This window comes from Nycticebus coucang, chromosome X (genome assembly GCF_027406575.1).
Source record: "Nycticebus coucang isolate mNycCou1 chromosome X, mNycCou1.pri, whole genome shotgun sequence".
In the NCBI taxonomy this organism is placed as follows: Eukaryota; Metazoa; Chordata; class Mammalia; order Primates; family Lorisidae; genus Nycticebus; species Nycticebus coucang.
The window spans coordinates 46,270,473-46,291,779 of record NC_069804.1 but is presented as its reverse complement, the minus strand read 5'-3'; the positions used below and the strand labels follow the sequence as shown (position 1 = coordinate 46,291,779).

Sequence of the window (21,307 nt, the reverse complement as noted above, 5' to 3'; positions counted from 1 at the left end):
CTTTTGTCTGATTCAAAATATGCAAATATCCTTTCCTATTTTGTAGGCCGTCTATTTGCTTTGATTGTTGTCTCCTTAGCTGTACAGAAGTTTTCAGTTTAATGAAGTCCCATTTGTTTATTTTTGTTGTTATTGCAATTGTCATGGACATCTTCTTCATAAAGTCTTCCCCCAGGCAGATATCTTCCAGTGTTTTTCCTGGTAAAGACATTTTTATACACTGTACAGCTCTCCACATGGCTGGGGAGGCAGTCAGTTCTAAGTACAAATTTCAAAACTGTACAAAAATAAGGTTTTTAAAAATTTTTTATTTATTTTGTTTTATTTTTGAGACAGAGTCTCATTATGTCACCCTTGGTAGAATGCCATGGCATCACAGCTCACAGCAACCTAAAAGTCTTGGGCTTCAGCAATTCTATTGCCTCAATCTCTCAAGTAGCTGGGACTATAGGCACCCGCCACAATGCCCAACTTTTTTTTTGGTTGCAGTTGTCATTGTTGTTTGGCAGGCCTGGGCTGGAGTTTTTTTTTTTGTTTGTTTGTTTTGTTTTGTTTTATCCCTTATATTTTATTTATTTTTGCTCTTCCCTTTATTTTATTCCTTCTGCTTCCTTTGCTTTTTTTTATTGTTAAATCATAGCTGTGTACATTAGTGCAATCACCTGTACCCATTCTAAGATGCACCATAGATGTGGCCCCACCCATTACCCTCCCTCCACCCAAACCTCCCCCCTCCCTTCCCATTCCTTGGCCCTTTCCCCATAGTCTTGTGCTATAGTTGGGTTATAGTCTTCATGTGAAAGCTATAATTTAGCCTCATAGTAGGGCTGAGTACATTGGATACGTTTTCTTCCATTCCTGAGATACTTTGCTAAGAAGAATATGTTCTAGCTCCATCCATGTAAACATGAAAGAGGTAAAGTCTCCATCTTTCTTTAAGGCTGCATAGTATTCCATGGTATACATGTACCACAGTTTGCTAGTCCATTTGTGGGTCGATGGGCACTTGGGCTTCTTCCATGACTTAGCAATTATGAATTGGGCTGCAATAAACATTCTGGTACAGATGTCTTTGTTATATTGTGACTTTTGGTCTTCTGGGTATAAACCTAGTAAAGGAATTATAGGATTGAATGGCAGGTCTATTTTTAGGTCTCTAAGTATTCTCCAAACATCCTTCCAGAAGGAACGTATTAGTGGGCATTCTCAACAGCAGTGTAGAAGTGTGCCCTTTCCTCCACATCCATGCCAACATTTCTGGTTTTGGGATTTTGTTATGTGGGCTACTCTTACTGGGGTTAGGTGATATCTCAGGGTAGTTTTGATTTGCATTTCTCTGATTATTAAGGATGATGAGCTTTTTTTCATGTGTTTGTAGATTTTGCGGCGGTCTTCTTTCTGGGCTGGGTTTGAACCCACCAGCGACCGTGTGTGTGGCTGGCACCCTAACCACTAAGCTGTGGGCACTGAGCCAAAAAAAAAATAATAAGATTTTGGTTTTATTTCGTTCTTCATACATTCACTATGATTGCAAGCTCAGAAGCCTATTTAATAATAGGCATGTATAGTCTGGAATCAGTACCCACTCCTAAAAGGAATGCACGTGTCTATTCACACAGGGTACTCTTTGACACCATACTGTACTCAGTATATTGTATAGACATAAAAGTAGAGATCAGCAACATTAAATGTCAAATGTAAGGTAGTTCTTTTTTCTTTGAAAGGAGTTTCTGCATTTAATAATGTGCAAAAAGAATTTTAACTTATTAAATAAAATATATTCTAAGTGAACCTAAAAATTACACTTAATAAACATAAAAATATTTTAGTGTAGTACATCAATCATACCTGCAAATAGAAAACCAAAACTGTATATAAAGTAGTATTTCTCACCCAGCACCAAGAAGTGCTTACGTAGTTTTTCAAAAGGGTCAGAAAAACTATTTTTAACCCACAAGGCCTAACTTATAACTTAAATATTCATACTTAAGCTAGTCAGAGATTCACTAATACTGCAAAACAAGCTTTCTTCTAGAGATAGTGGTTTCTTCATGTTAACTGGATAAGAACTGGACATATTTTAAAAGGGGGAAATCAACTGATAGCTCAGCATGAATCCTAGGCATAGGTAAGTCTGGTTTAGGGGTCTGCTTGTCAGTAGATTTTTCATCAGAAATATGTATTCTGAAAGAAGTCTTACTTTTGATTTAGAATTTTCCATCTGAGGTATTTGTACCTTCTTGGAAACAAAGACAATGTCTCAGATCTTTCCTTCTCTCTATTTGGGGCAGCGACAGTGAGGCTGGAGGAAAAAAAATAAAGAAAACAAACATTCCTCCAGACTTTTCCATACAAAAAACAATGAAACACAGCTGTCTTTTTACATAGTACTAGCCAAAGAAAACAAAAACGAGAGCTTCCAAGAGCTGTCTAGTGCTCACATTGTATTTTTATACTTGTGTGTATGTAAGTATAAAACAATGATGTTTGGACAATGAAGCTTTGTAGTCATTTATTTTAAAGTTATAGTAGTTAAAAACTTCTTGATTAATAAATAGCTTGGATGTTTCCAGTCCTGTTTCTAAGCATGAGTGACAGGTGAACTTGTTTCAGGCTATGAGAATGAACTAGGGCAACTTGGAGCCAATTTCATGGTCATTGGCAGGCAGCCCGGCAATCAAAAGTCATCGATCTTCCTCTGCAAGTACTTTATTTTTATTTATTTATTTTTTTATTTATTTAGAGACAGAGTCTCACTGTGGCGCCCACAGTAGAGTTCTGTGGCGTCACAGCTTGCAGCAACCTCAAACTCTTGGGCTTAAGTGATTCTCTGACCTCAGTCTCCCAGGTAGCTGGGACTACAGATAGCCACCACAATACCCAGCTATTTTTTTGTTGCAGTTGTTTAGCTGACCTGGGCCAGTTTCGAACCCGTCACCCTCAGTGTATGTGGCTGGCACTGTAACCACTATGCTATGTGTGCTAAGCCTCTCTGCAAGTACTTTAACATGGAGTCCATCCCCTGGGCAGAACCCCAGATTTTCTTCAGTGCTTCATAGTCCCTCTCATTGGCCTATTCCAGCTCCATCTTGATGTTACAGTGCACAAGAGCTTTGGATTCCTTGAGCACAACTGGATTACACGAGGCAAGCTCCTTAAGTTGAACTATGACTTCCTGGGTGAAGGTCCCGGGCCAGAACACCTGTGAGACCAGGCCCTTGCCACATGCCTCCTGTGCAGTCAGCTTCCACCTGCCTAGCAACATGTCATTTGCAGATGCTCCTTCCATAATCTTGGGAAACATAACGGTAGAACAACCATCTGGACTCTGTCTGAAGGTAGTATAGGGTGTTTGAAACCAAGCCTTTTTTGTTAGCCCAAGCCATAGCTGGTCTCTTTAAAGCTACAATAATGGGCTTCTTAAACTGAATGAAAGTATTCACAAAGTTTCTTATAGGTTCCACCATTTTAGTGTTTTCTCCCATCTGTTAAACAACGTATGAAATAAAGTCAAGACTGCAACAAAAAACATTGCCAACTGTGCTGAGCAGAACCAGCTTGCTGTCATCAGCAGCTGCTGTGTCCAGTGCACTTTGGATTTTCTTCATTACCTCTGGATTTAGAGAGTTATTCTCTGATGACTTTGTGGATAACAAGATGTGGGTGAAGCCATCCCGCTTCCTCATGGCCATATCTCTGTATCTGTAGGCGCTCTCTGTTTGCCTCACACTGAAATGTAACCACTTGTCAAAAGGTTGGTCTCTTCTGTCGTCAATAAATTTCCTTTTCCCAGCTGTCACTCCTGTAACAGGTGTCTGTATGTTGGTTGTTCCATTGGCTGTTAATGCATCCATGAATGGAGATGTACCTTTCCTGTTCATGGCTAAGCTGGTGGCCATGGCTGCAGTTACAGGGCCAGGCACCTGAGGCACTAGTGGGTATATCTAGGATCTGCTCCCCATTCTGGCCTGCTCTGCATTGGGCCCCAAAAGAGCTCCAACAGGCTTCTCTGCTGTCACCTTGGGTGCCACTATGTCTTCTTGACCCTTGCTCAACAGGGTCCAATTTCTCAGGGTTCTCATTCTGAAAGCCATCCAGTGAAGTCTTGTTCTTAATAGGGCTCTTAAGCACAAGTATCTTGATATCTGACTTGCTATCTGTCCATATTTTTCCGGCTTGAGAGAGATCAAGCTGTGTTTTTCCTGAACTTCTGGTTGGCAGAAAACAACTGATTGTTTTTAGACTCATGGTCTTTGTGAATCACTAGTGCCTTAGAAGAGGTTTTAGAAAAGTTGCTGTTAGTGGATCTGGAGATCTGTTTCCTAGCAGTGTTTGGAGAGGTCCTGTTTGTTCTGGTTAATGTGTTTTGTTTTCTTTCTGCTTTTTGGTGTGGCACCTGTTAAAATTGTGGATATACTCCTCACAGTTCACCAGGTGCTGCTCTGGCTCCCAAGTGTCATCCTCACTATCGTAGCCTTACCACCGAACCAAGTACTCTGTCTTACCTTTTTTGTTATTCCTTTTGTCAACAATTCTTTCAACCTAACCAGAGCCAGTTGATGGAGGTGAACATAATCCAGTTTACTTCTCTTCTGAATCCTGTACACTCAAACAACTGATAATCGACAACCAGTACTACCCAACATTAGACTTTTCAGATCAGGAATCAGAGCCATTTTCCATCTCAGGAGAATGACTAAAATCTTAAATTTAAGGTCCTCCCTTTTTCCTGCTCTACAGCCAACACACTACATCTTTCTTTCTCCCAGTCTAAGTGAGTTTCTTGTAGGCAAGATATGTTTGAATTCTATTCATCCATTCCATCAATCTACATTTTTCAAGTTGGCATTTAGTCCATTTATGTTCAGAGTTAGTGCTGACATGTGAGGTTCTGTTCCTGTCATGTTGTTACCTGTTTGCTTTGTATTCTCAATTATATAATTGTTCTGTAAGATCTGTGAGTATTATGGTTTAATGTGTTTTCATGATAGTGAGTATTGACCTCTTGTTTCCATGTTTAGAATTCACTGAAACATATCTTGTAGGGACAATCTAGTGGTGATGAATTTCCTTAGTGTTTGCTTATCTGGGAAAGAATTTATTTCACCTTCATTTATGATGCTTAGTTCAGTAGTATACGCAATTTGTGGTTGAGAGTATTGAAAATAGGACCCCAATCTCTCCTGGCTTGTAAAGTTTCTGCTGGGAAGCCTGATGTTAGTCTGGGTTTTCCTTTATAGGTGATTAGACATTTTTCTCTTACTCCTTTAAAATTTTTTTCTTCACATTGACTTTAGGTAGTTTGACTACATGCCTTGGTATAGTCGGTCTTGCAATGTATCTATCTCACTAATTTTCACTGAGCCTATTGTATCTGGATGTCTAAATCTCTTGCAAGATCAGGGAATTTTTTCCCAATTAGTCCCTCAAATAAGCTTTCCATGTTTTCTAATTCTTCTCCATCAGGAATACCTATCATGCATAGGTTTGAACACTTGGCATGTTCCTGTATTTCTCAAAGCCTTTATTTTTTAAATTTTTTTTCATTATTTGGGTTAATTTGAAAGATGTGTCTTCAAGCTTTGCCATTTTCTTCTGCTTGGTTTATTTGAGCTCTCAACTATACTTTGTGATTCTTTCACTGAGTCTTTCATTTGCATAAGTTGTTTTTTCCAACATTTATCTCTTTAGTGACTTTTTAAAATGCATATCTTGAATTTTTTTCTAGTTTCCTTATGTTTTTAAAATTTATTGGGCAGTGGTATCCAGCCACCAGTCAGTGTCTCATACTATTAGATGTGACAATTTATTGTAGCTCAGTGGGTAGGGCATGGGTCACATACGCCGGGGCTGGTGGGTTTGAACCCGGCCCGGGCCTGCTAAAACAACGACAACTGCAACAACAACAAAAAATAGCCAGGTGTTGTGGTGGGCACGTGTAGTCCCAGCTACTTGGGAGGCTGAGGCAAGAGAATTACTTAGGCCCAAGAGTCTAAGGTTGCTATGAGCTGTGACACCATGGCACTCTATCCAGGGTGACAGCTTGAGACTCCATCTCAAAAAAACAAATTTATTTAAGAAAGCAGAATCATTTCCCATTATTTTACTTTCAAATATTATTCTAACACTAAGGTTAGCTCCATTTGATGCTTATATTAAATACTATGGCCATTATTGCAGAAACATTCCCTTAAATATTAGACATTTTCCAATTATGTCTGTAATAAACTATATATCTCATAATCTAATTTGGGAAGATTATTTCATTGGTCATTTTCAATTACTTCTTCCAAATTTCAATAAAATGCATGATTAATAATATCACCTACATTATTCTAATGAATAAAAAGGAATCGGTTTCTAACTATGCTAGAAGCAATGCTGGTAGAGTATAGCTAGAGACCTTTAAAAATAAGCCACTTCCTGTCATTTTCTTCAGGCAGAGCAATTATCACTCTGACTTTGGCTCTGTGTATTGCTGCCAAAGGCAGAAAGTAGGTAGAAAGTAATCTCCAAAGGCTTTCTCCAAAATCTGCTGTCTACAGTTACACACATACATACTTTGCCCCATGTGTAAACCTTAGCTGTTAAGAACAGCATACTTTCAATTTCATTGGAGGAGTGTGCACAAAGCTAAGTATCCAGCCACCAGTCAGTGTCTCATACTATTAGATGTGATTTATGTTTAGATGAATGCCTGTTAAAATGTACAAGGTTTGATGAATAACCAGAATAGATCAACCCCCCCAAGGAAAGAAATGGCGGATGTAATTGAAGATCCCATTCATAAACAACTGGCAGACATGTCAGAAATCGAATTCAGAATTTGGATTGCATACAAGATTGATAAAATGGAATTAGGAATCCGAGGAGAAATTCAAAAGTTGTCTCAAGAATTTAACAAATTTAAAGACAAAACCACCAAAGACTTAAACACACTGAAGCAAGAATTTGTAGCCCTTAAATATATGAAAAATACAGTAGAATCCCTCAGCAACAGAATGGACCAAGCAGAAGAAAGGATTTCTGACATCGAAGATAAAGCCTTCGAACGCTTCCAAACTCTCAAAGAGGAAGAGCAATGGAGAGCAAAAACGGATCTTTCTCTTAGAGAGCTCTGGGATAATTTGAAGACGGCAAATATATGAATAATAGGAGTTCCAGAAAACAATGAAGTGGCATCGATGGGCACAGAGGCCCTTCTACATGAAATAATGAAAGAGAATTTTCCAGACATGCCTAGAGATTCTGAAATTCAGATAGCAGACAGTTTCAGAACTCCAGCACAATTCAACCCCAATAAGTCATCCCCCAGACATATCATAATTAGCTTCACTAAAGTCAACATGAAGGAGAAAATTCTCAAGGTTATCAGGCGAAAGAAAGCCATTACCTACAAAGATAAGAACATTAGAATGACTGCAGATCTCTCTGCTGAAACTTTTCAAGCCAGAAGAGGGTGGTCATTGATTTTTAATCTCCTAAAGCAGAATAACTTTCAACCCCGGATCTTGTACCCAGCTAAACTGAATTTCAGCTATGATGGAGAAATTAAATAGTTTAACGACACTCATATGTTGAAGAAATTTGCCACAACCAAACCAGCTCTTCAGGATATTCTCAGACCTATCCTCCATAATGACCAACCCAATCATCTACTACAAACGTAAACTCACTCAGAAACTCCTGATCAAACTCCAACCTCTACAATGGCGAAAAGATTAAAATTGTCCACGGGACTTTTGAAAAACTCGATACCCAAAATTTCGCCAAACTTATCAATAATCTCCATTAATGTGAATGGCTTAAACTGTCCCGTAAAGAGACATAGGTTAGCTGAATGGATACAAAAACTCAGACCGGATATCTGTTGCTTACAAGAGTCACATCTTAACTTAAAAGACAAATACAGACTCAGGGTGAAAGGATGGTCATCCATATTTCAGGCAAATGGTAACCAGAAAAAAGCAGGTGTTGCAATTTTATTTGCAGACACAATAGGCTTTAAACCAACAAAAGTAAGGAAGGACAAGAATGGTCACTTCATATTTGTGAAGGGTAATACTCAATATGATGAGATTTCAATTATTAATATCTATGCACCCAATCAGAATGCACCTCAATTCATAAGAGAAACTCTAACAGACATGAGCAACTTGATTTCCTCCACCTCCATAATAGTCAGAGATTTCAACACTCCTTTGGCAGTGAGGGATCGATCCTCCAACAAAAAGCTGAGTAAAGAAATTTTAGATTTTAATCTAACCATCCAGCATTTAGATGTAGCAGACATCTACAGAACATTTCACCCTAACAAAACTGAATACACATACTTCTCATCAGCCCACGGAATTTACTCCAAAATCGATCACATCTTAGGTCACAAATCTAACCTCAGTAAATTTAAAGAATAGAAGTTATTCCATGCATCTTCTCAGACCATCATGGAATAAAACTTGAGCTGAGTAACAACAGGAATCTACATACTCATACAAAAACATGGAAGTGAAATAACCTCATGCTTAACGATAGCTGTGTCAGAGATGAGATCAAGAAGGAAATTGCCAAATTTTTGGAACAAAACAACAATGAAGACATGAACTATCAGAACCTCTGGGACACCGCAAAGGCAGTTCTAAGAGGGAAATATATAGCGCTGCAAGCCTTCCTCAGGAGAACGAAAGAGAGGAAGTTAGCAACTTAATGGGACATCTCAAGAAACTGGAAAAGAAAGAACACTCCAACTCCAAACCCAGTAGAAGAAAAGAAATAACCAAAATCAGAACAGAACTAAATGAAATTGAAAGCAAAAGAACAATACAACAGATCAATAAATCAAAAAGCTGGTTTTTTGAAAAGGTCAACAAAATAGATAAACCTTTGGCCAACCTAATCAGGAAACAAAGACTTAAATCTCTAATCTCATCAATCAGAAATGACAAAGACGAAATAACAACAGACTCCTCAGAAATCAAAAAAATCCTTAATGAATATTACAAGAAACTTTACTCTCAGAATTATGAAAATCTGAAGGAAATTGACCGTTACTTGGAAGCTCGTCACCTTCCAAGACTTACCCAGAATCAAGTGGGAATGTTGAACAGGCCCATATCAAGTTCGGAAATAATATCAACCATACAAAACCTCCCCAAAAAGAAAAGTCCGGGACCAGATGGTTTCACATCAGAATTCTACCAAACCTTTAAAGAGGAATTAGTACCTATATTACACAAACTGTTCCAAAATGTAGAAAAAGAAGGAAGACTCCCCAACACGTTCTATGAAGCAAACATCACCCTGATTCCCAAACCAGGAAAAGACCCAACAAGAAAAGAAAATTATTGACCAATATCACTAATGAATATAGACGCAAAAATATTCAACAAGATCCTAACAAACAGAATCCAGCAACGTATCAAACAAATCATACATCGTGATCAAGTTGGCTTTATCCCAGGGTCTCAAGGCGGGTTCAATATACGTAAATCTATAAATGTAACTCAGCACATAAACAAAGTAAAAAACAAAGATCATATGATCCTCTCAATCGATGCAGAAAAAGCTTTTGATAACATCCAACATCCCTTCATGATCAGAACACTTAAGAAAATTGGTATAGAAGGGACATTTCTTAAACTGATAGAGGCCATCTACAGCAAACTCACAGCCAATGTCATATTGAACGGAGTTAAATTGGAATCATTTCCACTTAGATGAGGAACCAGACAAGGCTGCCCATTGTCTCCATTGCTTCTTAAGATTGTAATGGAAGTTTAGCCACCGCAATTAGGGAAGAACAGGCGATCAAGGGCATCCACATAGGGTCAGAAGAGATCAAACTTTCGCTCTTCACAGATGATATGATTGTGTATCTGGAAAACACTAGGGACTCTGCTACAAAACTCTTAGAAGTGATCAAGGAATATAGCAATGTCTCAGGTTACAAAATCAACATTCATAAATCAGTAGCCTTTATATATACCAACAATAGTCAAGCTGAATAAACAATTAAGGACTCTATCCCATTCATAGTAATGCCAAAGAAGATGAAATATTTGGGAGTTTATCTAACAAAGGATGTGAAAGATCTATATAAAGAGAACTATGAAACTCTAAGAAAAGAGATAGCTGAGAATGTTAACAAATGGAAAAACATACCATGCTCATGTCTGGGAAGAATCAACATTGTTAAAATGTCCATACTACCCAAAGCAATATATACCTTCAATGTAATCCCTATTAAAGTTCCACTGTCATACTTTAAAGATCTTGAAAAAACAATATTTCATTTTATATGGAATCAGAAAAAACCTCGAATATCCAAGACATTACTCAAAAATAAAAAACAAAGCAGGAGGAATTACGCTCCCAGACCTCAGACTATACTACAAATCGATAGTGATCAAAACGGCATGGTATTGGCACAAAAACAGAGAAGTAGATGTCTGGAGCAGAATAGAGAACCGAGAGATGAATCTAGCTACTTACCATTATTTAATCTATGACAAGCCAATTAAAAACATCCAGGGGGGAAAAGATTCCCTATTTAACAAATGGTGCTGGGTGAACTGGCTGGCAACCTGTAGAAGACTGAAAGTGGATCCACACCTTTCACCACTAACCAAAATAGACTCTTACTGGATTAAAGACCTAAACTTAAGACATGAAACTATAAAAATACTAGAAGAGAGTGCAGGGAAAACCCTTGAAGAAATTGGATTGGGTGAGTTTTTTATGAGAAGGACCCCCCGGGTGATTGAAGCAGCTTCAAAAACACACTTTTGGGACTTGATCAAACTAAAAAGCTTCTGCACAGCCAAGAACACAGTAAGTAAAGCAAGCAAACAGTCCACAGAATAGGAGAAGATATTTGCTGGTTATGTCTCCGACAAAGGTTTAATAACCAGAATCCACAGAGAACTCAAACACATTAGCAAGAAAAGAACAAGGGATACCATCACAGTTTGGGCAAGAGAATTGAAAAGAAACTTCTCCGAAGAAGACAGGCGAGCGGCCTTCAGACATATGAAAAAATGCTCATCATCTTTAATCATCAGAGAAATGCAAATCAAAACTACTTTGAGATATCATCTAACTCCAGTGAGACTAGCCTATATCACAAAATCTCAAGATCAGAGATGTTGTCGTGGATGTGGAGAAAAGGGAACACTTTTGCACTGCTGGTGGGAATGCAAACTAATACATTCCTTTTGGAAAGATATATGGAGAACACTTAGAGATCTAAAAATTGATCTGCCATTCAATCATGTAATTCCTCTGCTGGGCATATACCCAGAAGACCAAAAACCACATCATGACAAAGATATTTGTACCAGAATCTTTATTGCAGCCCTATTCATAATTGCTAAGTCATGGAAAAAACCCAAGTGCCCATCAATCCACGAATGGGTTAACAAATAGTGGTATATGTACACCATGGAATACTATGCAGCCTTGAAGAAAGATGGAGACTTTACCTCTTTCATGTTTACATGGATGGAGCTGGAACATATTCTTCTCAGTAAAGTGTCTCAAGAATGGAAGAAAAGATATCCAATGTATTCACCCCTACTATGAAACTAACTTAGGACCTTCACATGAAAGCTATAACCAAGTTACAACCTAAGAACAGGGGGGAGGGGGAAAGCATGGGGAAGGAGGGGGGAGGTGGGTAGAGGGAGGGGGTTTGAAAGGATCACACCTGTGGTGCGTCTTACAAGGGTACATTTGAGCCTTGGCAAATGTGGAATGTAAATGTCTTGGCAAAGTAACAAAGAAAATGCCAGGAGGGCTATGTCAACTAATGAGATGAAAATGTGTCAAATATTCTATGAAACAAGTGTATGGTGCCCCATGATTATATTGATGTACACAGCTATGATTTAATAAAAAAAAACAAAAAACAAATTCACAACAATAAATGATGCAATACATAAGCAAAATAAAATAAAATAAAATAAAATGTACAAGGTTTGGGTGGTGCCTGTGGTACAGTGGGTAGGGCGCCGGCCCCAAATACCGAGGGTGGTGGGTTCAAACCCGGCCCCAGCCAAACTGCAACAAAAAAATAGCCAGGTGTTGTGGCGGGCGCCTGTATTCCCAGCTACTTGGGAGGCTCAGACAAGAGAATTGCCTAAGCCCGGGAGTTGGAGGTTGCTGTGAGCTGTGACACCACAGCACTCTACGGAGGGCCATAAAGTGAGACTTTGTCTCTACCAAAAAAAAAAAAGTACAAGGGTATGATTTTCAATGTGCTTTTTCTGATTTACGTTCTTATTGCAGAAATGTTTTATTTTTTTTCCCTAGTTGATCTTTTAAATCAGGTTTTGCAATTCTTATTTTTTAATTTCAGAATGTCACAGGGTGTTTTGGTTATGTGAATTGCTTTTGTACAGTTTCAGTCAAAGTTCCAAGTGTGCCCATCACCCAGATAGTGTGCACTGAGTGTTTTGGGATGAATTTATTCCTCCCCTACTGGCCCAGCTCAACTGTTACTTTCTGTTGAGTTTTACTATGAAATGTACGCATAGGTATTGATAGATTAGTTCCAGTGTAATAGTGAATATATGTGGTGTTTGTTTTTCTGTTCTTGCAATACTTCACTCAGAAAACTGGTCTCCAGTTCCATCTAGGTTTTTACAAAAGGTATTAGTTCATTCTTTTATTATGGCTGAGTAGTACTCCATGGTATACATATACTACATTTTATTAATCTTCTCATGCATTGATGGGCACTTGAATTTTGATGCAATAAATATTCAAGTATAGGTATCTTTTTGATAATGTGACTTTTTTTTCCCTTTGTGTAAATGTCCAACAGTGAGATTGCTGGGTCAAATGGTAGGTCTACTTTTAGTTCTTTGCAGTATCTTCATATGATTTTCCATAGAGGTTGTACTAGTGTACAGTCCCACCAACAGTGTATAAGCATTCCTTTCTATACACATCTGCACCAGCAGCTATTGTTTGGGGATTTTTTTTAATTTTTTTTTTTTTTATACAGAGTCTTACTATGTTGCTCTCTGTAGAATACTGTAGCGTCACAATTTACAGCAACCTCAAACTCTTGGGCTTAAGCGATTCTCTTGCCTCAGCCTCCCAAGTAGCTGGGACTACAGGCACCCACTACAATGCACAGCTATTTTTTGGTTGTAGTTGTTATTGCTGTTTAGCAGGCCCGGGCCGGGTTTGAACCTGCCAGCCTTGGTGTATCTGGTGTACTCACTGAACTATGGGCACCGAGCTTGTTTTGGGATTTTTTGATGAAAGTAATTCTCACTGGAGAATTAGGTGATATCTCATTATGGTATTGATTTGCATTTCTCTGATTAGAGACACTGAACATTTTTCATATGTTTATTGGCCATTAGTCTATCTTTATTTGAAAAGATTCTGTTCATGGAGGGTGGAGCAAGATGGCAGCCGAGTAACAGCTTCCTTGCATCTGGGCACCGTGAGTCTGGGGATATAGGACTCCAGGCATCTCTGGCTGGTGGGATCTGCCTATCATCACCCCTGACAGGATACAGGGAGTCAGCGAGAGACTTCTGGACCCCAAGAGGAGGACTAAAACAGTGGAAAACCGGCAAGTGGTCGCGTGTGTTCAATCCGCCTAAACCCGCCCGCAACTGTAAGTTCAGTAGCAGCGAGACTGCAAACCAGAAAGGCCTTACCTGTGAACTGTTTTGGTGTCTTTGGACTTGGCACTCAGCTGAACTGCCTTGGGGAGAGCCTGAGCGGGAGTGCGGAGAACTTTGGCCTTTGTCTAGGGCCCCAGTCTGAGCCGCTGAGCCAGACGGAGCTAATAGAGTTTGGCTCTGGGTCACAGGCAGACATTGTGAGCGATCTGCCCTGGCAAGCTCCGCCCTCAGGGTCGCAGAGCTGGAATTGGGTGGGAGCTGGTAACCCAGCGACCAAGTAGCCTAAGGGTGGGGTCTGAGCCGCCTTGCAGCCCTAACCCTCGGGGGCAGAGGGAGACCAGTTTTGACACACAGGGTAAGTGGATGGCCACTTCAGCAGTGATTCCAGCAACAAGTACTTCCCTGAGAAAGCTTCTGCTCAGTAAGTGAAAAAGTTCAAAGTGCCTTTTAAGTGAGCTGAAGAGAGATTTAGGGTGTCTACCTGCTGGGGTTCGAGAAACTAGCAGCCTCCAGTCGTATCAGAACTGTGATTAACATCTCATACCCCAGAAGACCACGTGTTGCCCAGACAATATTCAATTCCATATACATACTGCTTTGTTTTTGGTTGCGTGTATGTTTTTTTTTGTTTGGTTGTTTGGTTTTTTTTTTGGTTTGGTTGTTTTTTTTGTTTATTTTGACGTTCTAGATTGTTGTTTTGTTTTTTAAGTTCAACCTTTTCCATACACATCCTTTTTCTTTCTCAATTTTTCTAGTTTAATTATAATTTCCCATTGCTGCCTATTTCAATAATCAGAACTTCATTTTTGTTAGTGTTTCTACCACTATTATTTGGTTTTTCCAGCCAATTTTATCCCGTAAAGTTTTCTGTTTGCTTGTTTTGGTTTGATTTATAGCATTTTTGTCTTTCCTCTCTACTTGGTGGAGGTGGGGTACTGTGTCTGATCAGGTTAGCAAAGAGCTGCTGACCTCAAGGGAACCACCCCACTGGGCACCCCCAGAAGGTGTTTTTTTTTTTTAAGGTTGTATCAAAGTACCCTACTGTACACCTATATTGCTCTGTCTCCCTCTTTCTGTGCCTCTCTTCTTTTTGTCAATATTCCTTTCACCCAACCACTCTCCTTTCTCTATTTTTCTTTTTTTTCATTTTTTTTTTCTTATCACTTGGTCCTCATTTCTTTCATCGCTTTTTTGCTCTTAAACCTTCTCACCCTTCTGGTCCTGTAACCCTTAGTCCACAGGCACAAGAACTTAAAGAGTAAGAGGAATTGAAAGGAAAATTAGGGCAAGTAAACAGATAAAAGAAATCACCCATGAGGAAGAATCAGCAGAAAACTCCAGGCAACATGAAGAACCAGTCCAGAACTACCCCGCCAAGGGACCATGAGGTAGCTACTGCAGAGGATTCCACCTATACAGAAATGTTAGGAATGACAGAAAGGGAATTTAGAATACACATGTTGAAAACAATGAAGGAAATGATGGAAACAATGAAGGAAACTGTTAATAAAGTGGAAAATAACCAAAAGGAAATTCAAAAACAGAATCAAATAAGAGATGAACGATATGAAGAATATAAAAAGGATATAGCAGAGCTGAAGGAAATGAAACAGTCAATCAGGGAACTTAAAGATGCAATGGAAAGTATCAGCAACAGGTTAGACCATGCAGAAGAAAGAATTTCAGAGGTAGAAGACAAAGTTTTTGAGATAACTCAGATAGTAAAAGAGGCAGAAAAGAAGAGAGAGAAAGCAGAACGTTCACTGTCAGAATTATGGGACTTTATGAAGCGTTCCAACATACGAGTTATAGGAATTCCAGAAGGGGAAGAAGAATGCCCCACAGGAATGGAAGCCATACTAGAGAATATTATAAAAGAAAATTTCCCAAATATCACCAAAGATTCTGACACACTGCTTTCAGAGGGATATCGGACCCCAGGTCGCCTCAACTCTAACCGAGCTTCTCCAAGACACATTGTGATGAACCTGTCCAAAGTCAAGACAAAAGAAAAGATTCTGCAAGCTGCCAGCAGTAAGCGCCACTTGACCTACAGGGGCAAATCCATCAGGGTGACCACAGACTTCTCTAATGAAACTTTCCAAGCAAGAAGACAATGGTCATCTACCTTTAATCTACTTAAACAGAACAATTTTCAGCCCAGAATTCTGTAACCTGCTAAGCTAAGCTTCAAAATTGACGGAGAAATCAAATCATTTACGGATATACAAACATTGAGGAAATTCGCCACAACAAGACCAGCTCTACAGGAAGTACTTCAACCTGTTCTGCACACTGACCACCACAATGGATCAGCAGCAAAGTAAGAACTCAGAAATTAAAGGACAGAACCTAACCTCCACACTGATGCAAAAGATAAAACTAAGCAATGGACTCTCACAAAATAAGACGAATAGAATACTACCACACTTGTCAGTTATCTCAATAAATGTTAATGGCTTGAATTCCCCACTGAAGAGACATAGATTGGTTGACTGGATTAAAAAACACAAGCCATCCATTTGCTGTCTGCAAGAAACACACCTGGCTTCAAAAGACAAATTAAAGCTCCGAGTCAAGGGTTGGAAGACAATTTTTCAGGCAAATGGAATTCAGAAGAAAAGAAGAGTTGCAATCTTATTTTCAGACACATGTGGATTTAAAGCAACTAAAGTCAAAAAAGACAAAGATGGTCACTTTATATTGGTCAAGGGAAAAATACAACAAGAAGACATTTCAATTCTAAATATTTATGCACCCAATTTAAATGCTCCCAGATTCTTGAAGCAGACCTTACTCAGTCTGAGCAATATGATATCTGATAATACCATCATAACAGGGGACTTTAACACTCCTCTTACAGAGCTGGACAGATCCTCTAAACAGAAATTAAACAAGGATATAAGACACTTAAATGAGACTCTAGAACAACTGTGCTTGATAGACGCATATAGAACACTCCATCCCAAAGATAAAGAATATACATTCTTCTCATCACCCCATGGAACATTCTCCAAAATTGATCATATCCTGGGACACAAAACAAATATCAACAGAATCAAAAGAATTGAAATTTTACCTTCTATCTTCTCAGACCATAAGGCACTAAAGGTGGAACTCAACTCTAACAAAAATGCTCGATCCCACCCAAAGGCATGGAAACTAAACAATCTTCTGTTGAATAACAGATGGGTGAAGGAAGAAATAAAACAGGAAATCATTAACTTCCTTGAGCATAACAACAATGAAGACACAAGCTACCAAAACCTGTGGGATACTGCAAAAGCAGTTTTGAGAGGAAAATTCATCGCTTTAGATGCCTACATTCGAAAAACTGAAATAGAGCACATCAACAATCTCACAAGAGATCTTATGGAATTGGAAAAAGAAGAACAATCTAAGCCTAAACTCAGTAGAAGAAAAGAAATATCCAAAATCAAATCAGAGATCAATGAAATTGAAAACAAAAGAATCATTCAGAAAATTAATGAAACAAGGAGTTGGTTTTTTGAAAAAATAAATAAAATAGATAAACCATTGGCCAGACTAACCAGGAATAGAAAAGTAAAATCTCTAGTAACCTCAATCAGAAATGATAAAGGGGAAATAACAACTGATCCCACAGAGATACAAGAGATCATCTCTGAATACTACCAGAAACTCTATGCCCAGAAATTTGACAATGTGAAGGAAATGGATCAATATTTGGAATCACACCCTCTCGCTAGACTCAGCCAGGAAGAAATAGAGCTCCTGAACAGACCAATTTCAAGCACTGAGATCAAAGAAACAATAAAAAAGCTTCCAACCAAAAAATGCCCTGGTCCAGATGGCTTCACTCCAGAATTCTATCAAACCTTCAAGGAAGAGCTTATTCCTGTACTGCAGAAATTATTCCAAAAAATTGAGGAAGAAGGAATCTTCCCCAACACATTCTATGAAGCAAACATCACCCTGATACCAAAACCAGGAAAAGACCCAAACAAAAAGGAGAATTTCAGACCAATCTCACTCATGAACATAGACGCAAAAATTCTCAACAAAATCCTAGCCAATAGATTACAGCTTATCATCAAAAAAGTCATTCATCATGATCAAGTAGGCTTCATCCCAGGGATGCAAGGCTAGTTTAACATACGCAAGTCTATAAACGTTATCCACCATATTAACAGAGGCAAAAATAAAGATCACATGATCCTCTCAATAGATGCAGAAAAAGCATTTGATAAAATCCAGCATCCTTTTCTAATTAGAACTCTGAAGAGTATAGGCATAGGTGGCACATTTCTAAAACTGATTGAAGCTATCTATGACAAACCCACAGCCAATATTTTACTGAATGGAGTAAAACTGAAAGCTTTTCCTCTTAGAACTGGAACCAGACAAGGTTGTACTCTGTCACCTTTACTATTCAACATAGTGCTGGAAGTTCTAGCCAATACAATTAGGCAAGACAAGGAAATAAAGGGAATCCAAATGGGAGCAGAGGAGGTCAAACTCTCCCTCTTTGCTGACGACATGATCTTATACTTAGAGAACGCCAAAGACTCAACCACAAGACTCGTAGAAGTCATCAAAAAATACAGTAATGTTTCAGGATATAAAATCAATGTCCACAAGTCAGTAGCCTTTGTGTACACCAATAACAGTCAAGATGAGAAGCTAGTTAAGGACACAACTCCCTTCACCATAGTCTCAAAGAAAATGAAATACCTTGGAATATACCTAACGAAGGAGGTGAAGGACCTCTATAAAGAAAACTATGAAATCCTCAGAAAGGAAATAGCAGAGGATATTAACAAATGGAAGAACATACCATGCTCATGGATGGGAAGAATCAACATTGTTAAAATGTCCATACTTCCCAAAGCAATCTACCTATTCAATGCCATTCCTATCAAAATACCAACATCATACTTTCAAGATTTGGAAAAAATGATTCTGCATTTTGTATGGAACTGGAAAAAACCCCGTATAGCTAAGGCAGTTCTCTGTAATAAAAATAAAGCTGGGGGCATCAGCATACCAGATTTTAGTCTATACTACAAAGCCATAGTGCTCAAGACAGCATGGTACTGGCACAAAAACAGAGACATAGACACTTGGAATCGAATGGAAAACCAAGAAATGAAACTAACATCTTACAACCACCTAATCTTTGATAAACCTAACAAGAACATACCTTGGGGGAAAGACTCCCTATTCAATAAATGGTGTTGGGAGAACTGGATGTCTACATGTAAAAGACTGAAACTGGACCCACACCTTTCCCCACTCACAATAATTGATTCAAGATGGATAAAGGACTTAAACTTAAGGCATGAAACAATAAAAATCCTCCAAGAAAGCATAGGAAAAACACTGGAAGATATTGGCCTGGGGAAAGACTTCATGAAGAAGACTGCCATGGCAATTGCAACAACAACAAAAATAAACAAATGGGACTTCATTAAACTGAAAAGCTTCTGTACAGCTAAGAAGACAATAACCAAAGCAAAGAGACAACCTACACAATGGGAAAGGATATTTGCATATTTTCAATCAGACAAAAGCTTGATAACTAGGATCTATAGAGAACTCAAATTAATCCACATGAAAAAAGCCAACAATCCCTTATATCAATGGGCAAGAGACATGAATAGAACCTTCTCTAAAGATGACAGACGAATGGCTAACAAACACATGAAAAAATGTTCATCATCTCTATATATTAGAGAAATGCAAATCAAAACAACCCTGAGATATCATCTAACCCCAGTGAGAATGGCCCACATCATAAAATCTCAAAACTGCAGATGCTGGCGTGGATGTGGAGAGAAGGGAACACTTTTACACTGCTGGTGGGACTGCAAACTAGTACAACCTTTCTGGAAGGAAGTATGGAGAATCCTCAAAGCACTCAAGCTAGACCTCCCATTTTTTTTTTTAATATTTTTATTAAATCATAACTGTATACAATGATATGATTATGGGGCATCATACACTCACTTCGTAAAACATTTGACACATTTTTATCACAGTGGTTAACATAGCCTTTCCGGCGTTATCTCAGTTACTGTGCCAAAACATTTACATTCTACATTTACCAAGTTTCGCAAATACCCCTGTAATATGCACCACAGGTGTAATCCCACCGATTCCCCTCCCTCTACCCACCCCCCCCTTTCCCACTTCCCCCTATTGTTAAGTTGTAGCTGGGTTATAGCTTTCATGTGAGAGCCCCAAATTAGTTTCATAGTAGGGCTGTGTACATTGGGTATTTTTTCTTCCATTCTTGGGATACTTTACTAAGAAGAATATGTTCCAGCTCCATCCATGTAAACATGAAAGAGGTAACGTCTCCATCTTTCTTTAAGGCTGCATAGTATTCCATGGTATACATATACCACAATTTATTAATCCATTCGTGGATCGATGGGCACTTGGGCTTTTTCCATGACTTAGCTATTATGAATTGGGCTGCAATAAACATTCTGGTACAAATATCTTTGTTATGTTGTGATTTTTGGTCTTCTGGGTATATGCCCAGCAGAGGAATTACAGGATTGAATGGCAGATCTATTTTTAGATCTCTGAGTGTTCTCCATATATCTTTCCAAAAGGAATGTATTAATTTGCATTCCCACCAGCAGTGCAGAAGTGTTCCCTTTTCTCCGCATCCACGCCAACATTTCTGGTCTTGAGATTTTGTGATATAGGCTAGTCTCATTGGAGTTAGATGATATCTCAAAGTAGTTTTGATTTGCATTTCTCTGATGATTAAAGATGATGAGCATTTTTTCATATGTCTGAAGGCCGTGCGCCTGTCTTCTTCAGAGAAGTTTCTCTTCAAATCCCTTGCCCAGCCTGCGATGGGATCCCTTGTTTTTCTCTTGCTGATGCGTTTGAGTTCTCTGTGGATTCTGGTTATTAAACCTTTCTCAGAGTTATACCCTGCAAATATCTTCTCCCATTCTGAGGGCTGTCTGCTTGCTCTGCTTACTGTGTTCTTAGCTGTGCAGAAGCTTTTTAGTTTGATCAAGTCCCAGTAGTGTATTTTTGAAGCTGCTTCAATTGCCCGGGGGGTTCTCCTCATGAAATACTCACCCAGACCAATTTCTTCAAGGGTTTTCCCTGCATTCTACTCTAGTATTTTTATAGTTTCATGTCTTAAGTTTCAATCTTTAATCCAATGAGAGTCTATCTTAGTTAATGGTGAAAGGTGTGGGTCCAATTTCAGTCTTCTGCAGGTTGCCAGCCAGTTCACCCAGCAGCATTTGTTAAATAGGGAATCTTTTCCCCACTGAATGTTTTTAATTTTCTTGTCAAAAATAAAATAGTGGTAAGTAGCTGGATTCATCTCTTGGTTCTCTATTCTATTCCAGATATCTACTTCTCTGTTTTTGTGCCAATACCATGCTGTTTTGATCACTATCGATTTGTAGTAAAGTCTGAGGTCTGGTAGTGTGATTCCTCCTGTTTTGTTTTTCTTTCTGAGTAATGTCTTGGCTATTCGAGGTTTATTCTGATTCCATATAAAACGAAGTAATGTTTTTTCAAGATCTTTAAAATATGACAGTGGAGCTTTAATAGGGAGTGCGTTGAAATTATATATTGCTTTGGGTAGTATGGACATTTTGATAATGTTGATTCTTCCCAGCCATGAGCATGGTATGTTTTTCCATTTG

At 38.7% G+C, this 21,307-nt stretch overlaps 1 pseudogene; it reads right to left on the bottom strand.

The window, feature by feature from the left end:
* Nucleotides 1-2,968: 2,968 nt before the first annotated feature.
* LOC128576785 (chromodomain Y-like protein) lies at nt 2,969-4,904 on the bottom strand (annotated as a pseudogene).
* Nucleotides 4,905-21,307: the final 16,403 nt, after the last annotated feature.